We start from the raw sequence: 10675 nt of genomic DNA, 5'->3' as shown, positions 1-10675 counted from the left end.
TGGAATCCGGTCGCCATACATGGTTATGGCTCATCATCAATCCTGTTGAGGCAACATTTATGTGTGATGCTATAGTGCATGATGGCATCGTTTACGCGGTCGATGCACAGATTGGCTGCCTATACTGGTGGAATCTATCATCGTGTAATTGTTCTATCTCATCTCATCTTTACCTTATGAATACGACTGCCTGTTCATTTGTTACAAATTTAGAATGCATAGCATGTCTATAACCACATCATTGCAATATGTTCCTCTCATTTCCTAGATTTTTATGACCACACATGTTATTGTTAGAGTTGATATGAGAACAATTGGCATCTAATGATTGTTAGAATACATATTCTAAGAATAACATCATGATTGCTATATGTTACTCTTGTTTACAAGATTTTTATAACAACGCATGTTATGGCTTAGAGTTGATATGAGAACAGTAGTAGTAAGTGCTATGGTAGAATATGAGTAGGCGCTGTCATAGGTGTTTTTCTCTCATTGTTACATGATGTTTGAACCATGACATATTGCTAGAATATGAAAGCCATTGGCTTATTTTTTAACTTGGGGTATGATTATGACCACGGCATTGCAATTCTCTGTCTATGATATGTGTCACCTTTATAATAATCTTAATTCCACACATACTCCGAACATGATTGTTTATTTTTGTCCTTTTGGTCTCCAATTTGAATTGTTGCAGCAGACGCAAATGCGCTGGCCATCATGATTCCAGGACCTGGAATCATACCAGCCGATGGGTGGTGGTTTATCGCTCGTTCAGCTGACGGTGGTCACTTGATGCTCATTCGCACGTACCAAATTGACCAAACCATTACATCAAACCACATGCAGTACAATGCGTGGGGCGTTCGTGGCATTGATGGCTATGGCTGCTTCGTGTTCGAGAAAGATCCCAGCTCCGTTGGGCCAGGCGTATTCAACTGGAGGCGGGTTTACAGCCTCGGCAACCACTCCTTGTTCCTGGGGCTCATTTATCCGATCATCCAACCAATCATCGATCATATCATCGGCGATGATTACTGTGCTATGCAACTTCCATTCGCGAGGGTGGGTTGTGTCTACACATCATACCATGGGTTTCATGAATCACCATATCCAGAGATTCGTCGACACAGCTTGTTGCGAGATAATCTTCAGTGTGTGAAAGGCATCAAGCTTCCATGCGATGGATGGCTTTTGCAAAGCCGACATGCATCAATGTGGTTCAAGCCAACAGCAAATATACACAACTTGATTCGTGCTGATATCTAGACTGAGCCATGTATTCTGCTACTGTAGCACGATCCTCTTTTGTTGGATATTATGTATTGTTGTTAGTTTGAAGCACTCCTCTGGTTTGAAGGATAGAAACCTTCCTGGGATCAAGTGCATCCTAACTCACCTGCGTAGGATGTACTGATAATGATGATGGAGATGTTGTGCAGAAGCCATATATATATATATATATATATATATATATATGGCATATATATATATATCTTAGGCTTCAAGTGCGTACTTGTTAGTTAAACCTATGTATAAATTGTGACACTAAATACGACTAGTAAGTACTCCAGTACAGTAGCAGTACTAGTATACGTCGGTCAAATTATTCATCATGTCCACACATTGAATTGACCTGACAACACGCTGCACGTGAGGTGACACAAGAATCTCGACGGCGTGTTCGGGTACTTTGGACTTCAGATTTGGAGTACCACTTATCTGTTGAAATCTTTCATCATTCACTTAAAATAGTCGATTGATCATACATTGAGTACCATATAACTGGAATTACCGATGCAAGTCAAAGAAGGATTGGCCGATGCTGCCGGCTGGCATCAAGTTCGATCCCATGGATCAGGAGCTAATCGAGCACCTTGAGGCCAAAGTGAGTGCTGACAGCGCGAGATTTCAGTATCTCATCAATTTGTTCATACCAACCATCGACAGCGAGCACGACATATGCTACACCCAACCTGAGAAACTTCCAGGTAAGACACCAATCGGCCGTCTACTTTCACAAAAATATTCCTTTGTTTATAGCTCTATTTTTCTTTTTAGACGTAGACCTGGTGAAGCAATTACAATTTGACAGTTAATAAAAAGTGAAACAAGTGACTGCAACATTTCTTCCAGCGCAATTCCAGGGCGTTCAAAAGGGGCACGTGGACGCATCGCAAGATACAGTCGGAGTGCGGCATGCACACGATGTGGCACAAGAGCGGCAATACCTTGCCGGTGATGGTCAACGGCCGACAGACATGCAGCAAAAAAGGTTCTGGTGCTGCACACCAACAAGAACTTCGACCAACAGAGGACCAACTGGGTGATGCACCAGTACCACCTCAGGGACCTGGAGCAAGAGAAGGAGCGGGAGCTGGTCCTCTGCAAGATTTTCTACCACACGAACACAAGGGCCAGGAGTAAAAAGATTATAAGTTAGTTTGGTATTGGTAGTTGTACTACCTTGTCGTTCGCAAGTTGGTATTGTTGGTAACGATCTTTTAGTATGAACTTGCATTTGCTTCCAACCATCATGCCGAGGGTCGACGTGGATATAAAGCTGAATCATTTGTTTCGAAACGAATTTTCAGGCACCTGATTTTTATTTGATGGGTAGCATGAGCACCCTCCGTTCGAACTCCCAGTTCTCCAATTTTTTCGAAACAAGTGCATGCACTTATTATCACGATAGAAAAACAATATCTGTGTTGCATCCCAGTTATCAGTCTGTACTTGCAGAATTCTCTCGTTTATTGAGCACGTATATTGTTTTTTCAGGTCGAGCAAGTTTCAACTGGGCTGTAGACTGCCGAGGGTTGGTTTTGTTTTTAACAAGCCCAGCCCATGACGACAACGGGGCACAAAGATCCAGCAGGTATCTACTGGCCTCTGGCCCGCCAGTGTTAGTTATATTTTGTCTTACAACATCCGCAGGTAGTTTTTTTTACTGAATCAAACACACAGACCATTTTTATTATCCTCTTCAAACGCATGTCCTACATCCGTTTTCTAATCTCTACCTATAGTTTTACTAGTTCATATACACGTATCATTATATTGAAAACACATAAAATTCCCTTTTCATATTTACATCCTTATTTTTGTTGTTTTTTCCCACCCAGCGCTGATTTTTTACCACTGGTTTTCCCTTAAACCAACTCAATTGTCCCATGTCTTATTTGCTTACAAAAATAAAACAATTTTTGTGTCAAATCAACAAGTTCTTAAAAAATGTTTATCATTTCAGGATTACAACAGTTCGGACTCCACCGAAATATGCAAAATAAGGTTGAACTTTTTGGCCGTGGTCCTGGGCAGAAAATGGGCTGTAATAAATTACTTAAGAATTAGCAAATGGGCTGCCAATTATAAAAAATAGCAAATGGGCTTTATGTTGTCTGCCACAGATTTGGAGGCTGACTTGTGGGCCTACTAAGTTCATGCGTACACAAGGTTTCTCAAAAAAAAAACTTAGTCAACAATCGACTCTACCAGCGTCAAACCGTTAGATGTCAATCTAACGGCAATCGTGCTTCTTTAGTCTTTGATCTTCCTGCCCCAGCCGCCCAAACCAGCGCCGTCGGAACCGCCTGCTCCCGCCTCCCGTGGCCGGCAGTGCTGCCGGGCAAGCCTCACGGCCCCATCATACTCGCATCCCTGGCCTGTCTATCCCTCTACTCACCCACACCTCCTGTTATTTTCCGGCGACGGCAGCCGAACCAGTCAACCCTCGTACTCTACACCGCGTGGGCAGCCACTGCCGTGTCTTCCCCGGCTCCGTGCCGTTCCCTTCATAGGCCTCGCCGTCGTCCACTGCCCTGGTGCTCTCGGCGCAGCGTGGTCAACGATGTCCATCCAACGGCCGTAGTGCTTCTTCAACCTCTGGTCTTCTTGCCCCAGCCGCCCAAAGCAGCGCCGGTCGTGCCGCATGCTCCTGCCTCCCGTGGCCGGCTGTGCTGCCCCGGAGGCCTCACCGTCCCCATACTACTCCCACCGCCGGCCTGGCCATCCCTCCACTCACCCACACCCCCTGTTATTCTGCGGCGACGGCAGCCTTACACCATAGCCGAACCAGTGAACCCTCGTACTCCTCTCCGCGTGGGCATCCACTGCCACGTCTTCCCCGGCTCTGCGTCATCCCCTTCCTAGGCCTCGTCGTCGTCCACCACCGTGGTGCTCTCGGCGCGGCGTGGTCAATGTGATCAATGACCGACTTCCATCGGAAGAGTATTGTACGTGGAGAGGCTGACAGCTGGGTCCATGGCAGCCGCAAGGAAGTGCCTCCTTATTACGCGCAAAATAATTATTCCTCCACCTGACAGCAGGGACCCACCGGACGGGCCACCAGTATTTTGCGGAAAAACGTTTCCCCCCTGACTGCTAGGACCCACCGGACGGGCCACCGTATTTCGTGAAAAAAACGTTTGCCCTTGACTGCTGGGACCCACCGGATAGACCATCGTATTTCGCGAAAAAAACGTTCCCCCCGCTGTCAGCTCGGACCCACCAGAAGTGCTTCCTTATTACGCACAGAAAAATGAATACCCCCCTGCTAGCTGGAACCCACCATGGTGGGAGGCTGACTTGTGGGCCTACTAAGTTGACGGGGACGGAGGTCTTTGTCAACTTAGTCAATATGAACGTTTCTAGCTCCAGTGACCGTACGATGTCCATCAAACGACCGTCGTGCTTCTTCAATCTCTGCTCTTCCTGCTCCAGCCGCTCAAACAAGCGCTGACGGGACTGCCTGCTCCCTCCTACCCACGGCCGGCTGTGCTGCCGCGCAGGCCTCACCGCCCCACCGTACTCCCATCACTGGCCTAGCCATCCCTCTACTCACCCACACCTGTTGTTATTCTCCAGCGACGGCAGATGAACCAGTAAACCCTCGTACAGTCGTACTCCCGTCCGCGTGGGAAACAACTGCCGAGTCTTCCCTGCCTCCCTGTCATTCCCTTCCTAGGCCTCGTTGTCGTCCACCGCCCAGGTGCTCGGCGCGGCCTGGTCAACGTGGTCAACGACCGACATGCATCTGAAGTGGACTGTACGTGGAGAGGCTGACAGCTGGGTCCACGGCCGCATGCAAGGAAATGCCTCCTTATTACGTGCAAAATAATGATTCCTCCACCTGACATCTGGGACCCACCGAAAGGGCCTCTGTATTTCGCAAAAAAAAAACTTTACCGCCGCTAACAGCTCGGACCCACCAGCTATATCTTCACACGCAAGGAAGTGCCTCCTTATTACGCACAAAAAAATGAATACTCCCCCTGTTAGCTGGGACCCAGTATAGTGGCAGGCTGACTTGTGGGCCTACTAAGTTGACGGGGACGGAGGGCTTTGTCAACTTAGTCAATATGCATGATTCTAGCTCAAGTGACCGTACGATGTCCATCCAACGGTCGTACTGCTTCTTCAACCTCTGGTCTTCTTGCTCCAGCCGCCCAAACCAGCGCCTGTCGTGCCTCGTGCTCCTGCCTCCCGTGGCCGACTGTGATGCGGCGGAGGCCTCACCGCCCCCTACTACTCCCACCGCTGGCCAGGCCATCCCTCTAATCACCCACACCCCATGTTATTCTGCGGCAACGGCAGCCTCACACCGCAGTGAACCAGTGAACCCTTGTACTCCTCTACGCGTGGGCATCCACTGCCGCGTCTTCCCCGGCTCCATGTCGTCCCCTTCCTAGGCCTCGCCGTCGTCCACCGCCCTGGTGCTCTCGGCGTGGCATGGTCAACATGGTCAAGGAACGACTTCCATCGGATGTGGACTGTATGTGGAGAGGCTGACAGTTGGGTCCACGGCCGCAGCAAGGAAGTGCCTCCTTATTACGTGCAAAATAATTATTCCTCCACCTGACAGCGGGGACCCCCCGGACGAGTCACCATATTTCGTGAAAAAACGTTTCCGCCCTGACTGCTGGGAACCACCAACTACACCTTCGCCCGCAAGGAAGTGCGTCCGGGCAAAAAAAACGATTCACCCCCCTGACTGCTGGGACCCACCAGCTACATCCTCGCACGCAAGGAAGTGCCTGACAGTCGGGACCCACCTGGTCGAAGCGTACATAGCGTTGTCATTCTGGTCATGAACGTGTACGTACATACTGGTCGATGTAGAGGCGCGCACATGTCGTAGTAGAGGCGCGCACGTAGCATGTACACGTACGTACAGCGGCCAGGGTGCACGAAAGAAAATACGGCCATGTATGTGTACATATGGGCAGGGTCTCGAACGCCTACTCGCGCATATGTATGACCAGGGCTCGTGTACATGGCTCGGTCGGAATGGAGAAACAGCGTCGTCGTCGTGTTCAGAGGGAGGCAACGGAATGCCTCGTGTTCATGGGGAGGCAACGGGATGCTCGTGTTCATTGGGAGGCAACGGAATGCGTCCTGTTCATCGGGAGGCAACGGAACGCGTGGGAGCCAACCGGCTGGGTCAGAATGGAACGCGTGGTCGTGTTCATCGGGAGGGCTTGGACGGAATAGGCGATGGAAACGAGGCCTGGCGTACCATAGAACGGAGGAAACAGACCTCCTACGATCGAAACGGGGGTCCTGTTGATCGGGGGGGTGTGGTGTACCGTAAAACGGAGGAAACGGACCTCCTACGGTCGAAACGGGGGTCCTATTGATCGGGAGGGGTGTGGCATACCGCAAAATGGACGAAACGGACTTGTGTTGGAGCGCTACGGTCGAAATGGGGGTCCTGTTCATCGGGAGGGGTGTGGCGTACTGCAAAATGGTACTCCACGGGATACTATTCATCTCCACCATCGACCTCCTCCAGCCTCCATGGGCTACCATCGACCTCCTCCAGCCTCCACGGGCTCCTGTTCATCCAACCTCCACCGCGCGCTACTCCACCGACTGCTGTTCAACCACCCCTCCATCGTCTACTGTTCATCCTGCCCTCCACACCACGGGGTCCTGTTCAACCACCCCTCCACGGGCACCCCTCCACCGTCTACTGTTCATCCAGGCTTGCACGACACCACGGGGTCCTGTTCATCTAGAGGCAATGCCATCGCTCACTGTTCATCCAACCCCCCCCCCCCCCCCGCAACGCTCACTGCTCATCCCAGAGGCAGCATTGATCGGCTTCAGTTAGCAGCAGTAGCGAAGGAATTGCTCGATCGAGTTCAGTTAACATCCATCGATCGATCGCTCGGGTTCAGTAACGCATAGCCTGCGGTTCAATCGCTCGGGTTCAGTTAGAGCCCAACGCCTCGCTCGGGTTCAGTTAGAGCCAACGCCTCGCACACCCGCGCGTACGTGTACGAGAGAAACGCGCATCGCTCAGTCCCCGACATCCCACCGTAACCGGGAACTCCCCAAAATTTTCTTCCCCCTTGCTTCTACCACGGTTTTTTCCGTCATGGACGGCCCAAAGAATGTCATGCAGCTGCGTCTCCGGCCCGCCCAGGACGAAAAGCCCATTTTCTGTCATAATCTTTTGTCATAGAAGTAGGAGCCCACCACATCTATGATGATACCGGGTTTTGTCACAATTATCGTCATAGAAGTGTCATATGTATGACAGAAAAAAAATTCGTTTGACCCAAAATGTCACGGATGTGTCTTTTTTTGTAGTGAGTACCATCAAACTAAGGACCTCTACGGTGGTAGTTTCCCTCGCTAGACGCCATACTCTCCTAGGTTGTGAAACCAAGGCTATGACTTCCAAAAGCTATGAAAATCAAGGCAAATGGAGACCAAAGCTATGATACCACTTGTAGGATCGAAAGTACGTCTAAAGGGGGGTGATTAGACTACTTGACCAAAAAAACTTGTCCTTTTCCCAATTTTAGTTCTTGACAGATTTTAGCAACTTCGAACAAGTCAAGCAATCTTAACACAATTCAGGGAAGCATGCAAAGAGTATATGAGCAGCGGAAAGTAAAGCATGCAACTTGCAAGAATGTAAAGGGAAGGGTTTGGAGGATTCAAACGCAATGAGAGACACGGATGTTTTTGTCGTGGTTCCGATAGGTGGTGCTATCGTACATCCACGTTGATGGAGACTTCAACCCACAAAGGGTAACGGTTGCACGAGTCCACGGAGGGCTCCACCCACGAAGGGTCCACGAAGAAGCAACCTTGTCTATCCCACCATGGCCGTCGCCCACGAAGGACTTGCCTCACTAGCGGTAAATCTTCACAAAGTAGGCGATCGCCTTGCCCTTACAAACTCCTTGGTTCAACTCCACAATCTTTCCGAAGGCTCCCAAGTGACACCTAGCCAATCTAGGAGAGACCACTCTCCAAGAAGTAACAAATGGTGTGTTGATGATGAACTCTTTGCTGTTGTGCTTCAAATGATAGTCTCCCCAACACTCAACTCTCTCTCACAGGATATGGATTTGGTGGAAAGAATATTTGAGTGGAAAGCAACTTGGGGAAGGCTAGAGATCAAGATTCATATGGTAAGAATGGAATATCTTGGCCTCAACACAAGTGTAGGTAGTTCTCTCTCAGAAAAAGTAGGTTGGAAGTGTAGGTTTTTTCTGATGGCTCTCTCCACAAATGAAGAGGTGGTGGAGGGGTATATATAGCCTCCACACAAATTCTAACCGTTACACACAACTTGCCAATCTTGGTGGGACCGAATAGTTAACCTCGGTCGGACCGATTCAGCAAAGCTAGTGACCGTTAGGGTTTTCGATGGGACCGACATGCAACTCGGTAGGACCGATATGGTTAGGGTTAGGGCATAACGTAATCTCGGTGAGACCGATTACACAAACTCAGTGAGACCGTTTTTGGTAATAAGCTAACCAGAGAGTTGGTCAGGTAAACTCGGTGGGATCGATCGCACATTTCAGTGAGACCAAAATGTTACGAAGGGGAAACAGAGAGTTTACATTGCAATCTCGGTGGGACCGATCGCTCATCTCGGTAAGACCGAAATGTTACGAAGGGAAACAGAGAGATTACAATCCCATCTCGGTGAGACCGAGATCCCTATCGGTGAGACCGATTTGCCTAGGGTTTGTGGCAGTGGCTATGACATTTGAACTTGGTGGCGCCGGATAGAAAGTATCGGTGGGGCCGAGTTTGACTTTTGGTTTAGGTCATATGTGGGTGTGAGTAAGTAGTTGAGGGCTTTGGAGCATATCACTAAGCATTTTGAGCAAGTGCCTCATTAAGCAACACCTCATCTCTCCTTGATAGTATTGGCTTTTCCTATTGATTCAATGTGATCTTGGATCACTAAAATAGAAAAAATGTAGAGTCTTGAGCTTTGAGCTTGAGCAAATCCTTTTGTCCTTAGCATTTTGAGGGGTCCACTTTTCTCATCCATGCCATGCCAAACATTGAGCTTTCCTGAGATATTAATCTTGAAATAGCATTAGCTCAATGAGCTATATGTTGTTAGGAATTACCAAAATCACCTAGGGATAGTTGCACTTTCAATCTGCCCCTTTTTGGTAATTGATGACAATATATAGATCAAAGCTTCGACAAATTATAATAAGATTGAAAAACATTGTCGCTTTGAGAAGTATGTGAAAAGCAAGAGCTCCCCCTAAATTTGTGCATAGTTTAAGATTTGCTTTGGACTGCAAATGCACAATGAGTTAGGAACATGGGTTACTCTTCCACATCACATACATCTTAGTGGAGCGCTCAAAATGATAATAATTAAATACATGCACTCATCACCAAGCAAAGTGAATAATCATATATGGGGATATAAAAGGATAATATCATCCAACAAGAATTAAGGTAGCATATGATCAAACACATGATCATCCAAGTATCGCACAAAAAGCATAAAGTATCTCAAACAAGCAAATAAACAAAGTTTAACCACCGAACAATAAGAGAGAATAAAAAGCAACACTCTCTCTCGAAGCCTATGATCTATACATTTTCTCCCCCTTTGGCAACAAGTTACCAAAAAGTTCATAAAAATGCATAGTGCTAGATCGACTCTCAGACTTGGTCTTCAGGTGGTGGTGTAGATAGCACACCAAGGACGAAGGCATCAGTTGATGTAGCTGGAGCTGGTGGAGTGGGTGCTAGAGCTGGTGGCACTAAAGCTATAGCTGGTGCAGATGAAGTTGCTCTGGTGTCTATGACAAGCATTGCAACAGATATTTGTCCTCTGCGCACTCTAGCAAAAGCATGAGTGGTAGACTTGCCCTTCTTCTCCTGCACTTCATCCTGAAGTTGCTCAACAACTGACTGGATCTCAGTGACCTTCACATCTAAGTCATAGAACTTCTGCTCCATGATCCTCTGCAAGCTCTCCTGGTTTTGAGTCAGGGTATCCAATCCCTTCTCAATCCTTAGAATGGAGGCAATCAAGTAGCCAAGCTGATATTGCTTGCTCTTTAGAAGATATTGTGATGCCTCTTCAGTGGTTGGCATCTTTGCAGCTTTTTCAGCCCTAGCCTTCTCCCTCTTTGCTTGTGCTTGCACAGAAGATGGTTCATTTTCATCCATCACCATAGTGTTGTCCTCAAAGTCTGGGTAGATGGGCATGTGTTCCTTGTCCAGGAGATATGTGTCAGTGCCCATCTTGGAGTTGATTAGCTCCTAGATCTGTGGGGCATACCCACAACTCCTCTTCTGATCTGCAACTATTCTCTTTATGGTTTCCACAATTAGGCTCATGAACTTGAACTTTTGAGGCATATCAAATATGTGAAGCAAGTTAATT

This window comes from Triticum aestivum, chromosome 2A (genome assembly GCF_018294505.1).
Source record: "Triticum aestivum cultivar Chinese Spring chromosome 2A, IWGSC CS RefSeq v2.1, whole genome shotgun sequence".
In the NCBI taxonomy this organism is placed as follows: Eukaryota; Viridiplantae; Streptophyta; class Magnoliopsida; order Poales; family Poaceae; genus Triticum; species Triticum aestivum.
Note: the sequence above shows the minus strand (reverse complement) of the source record.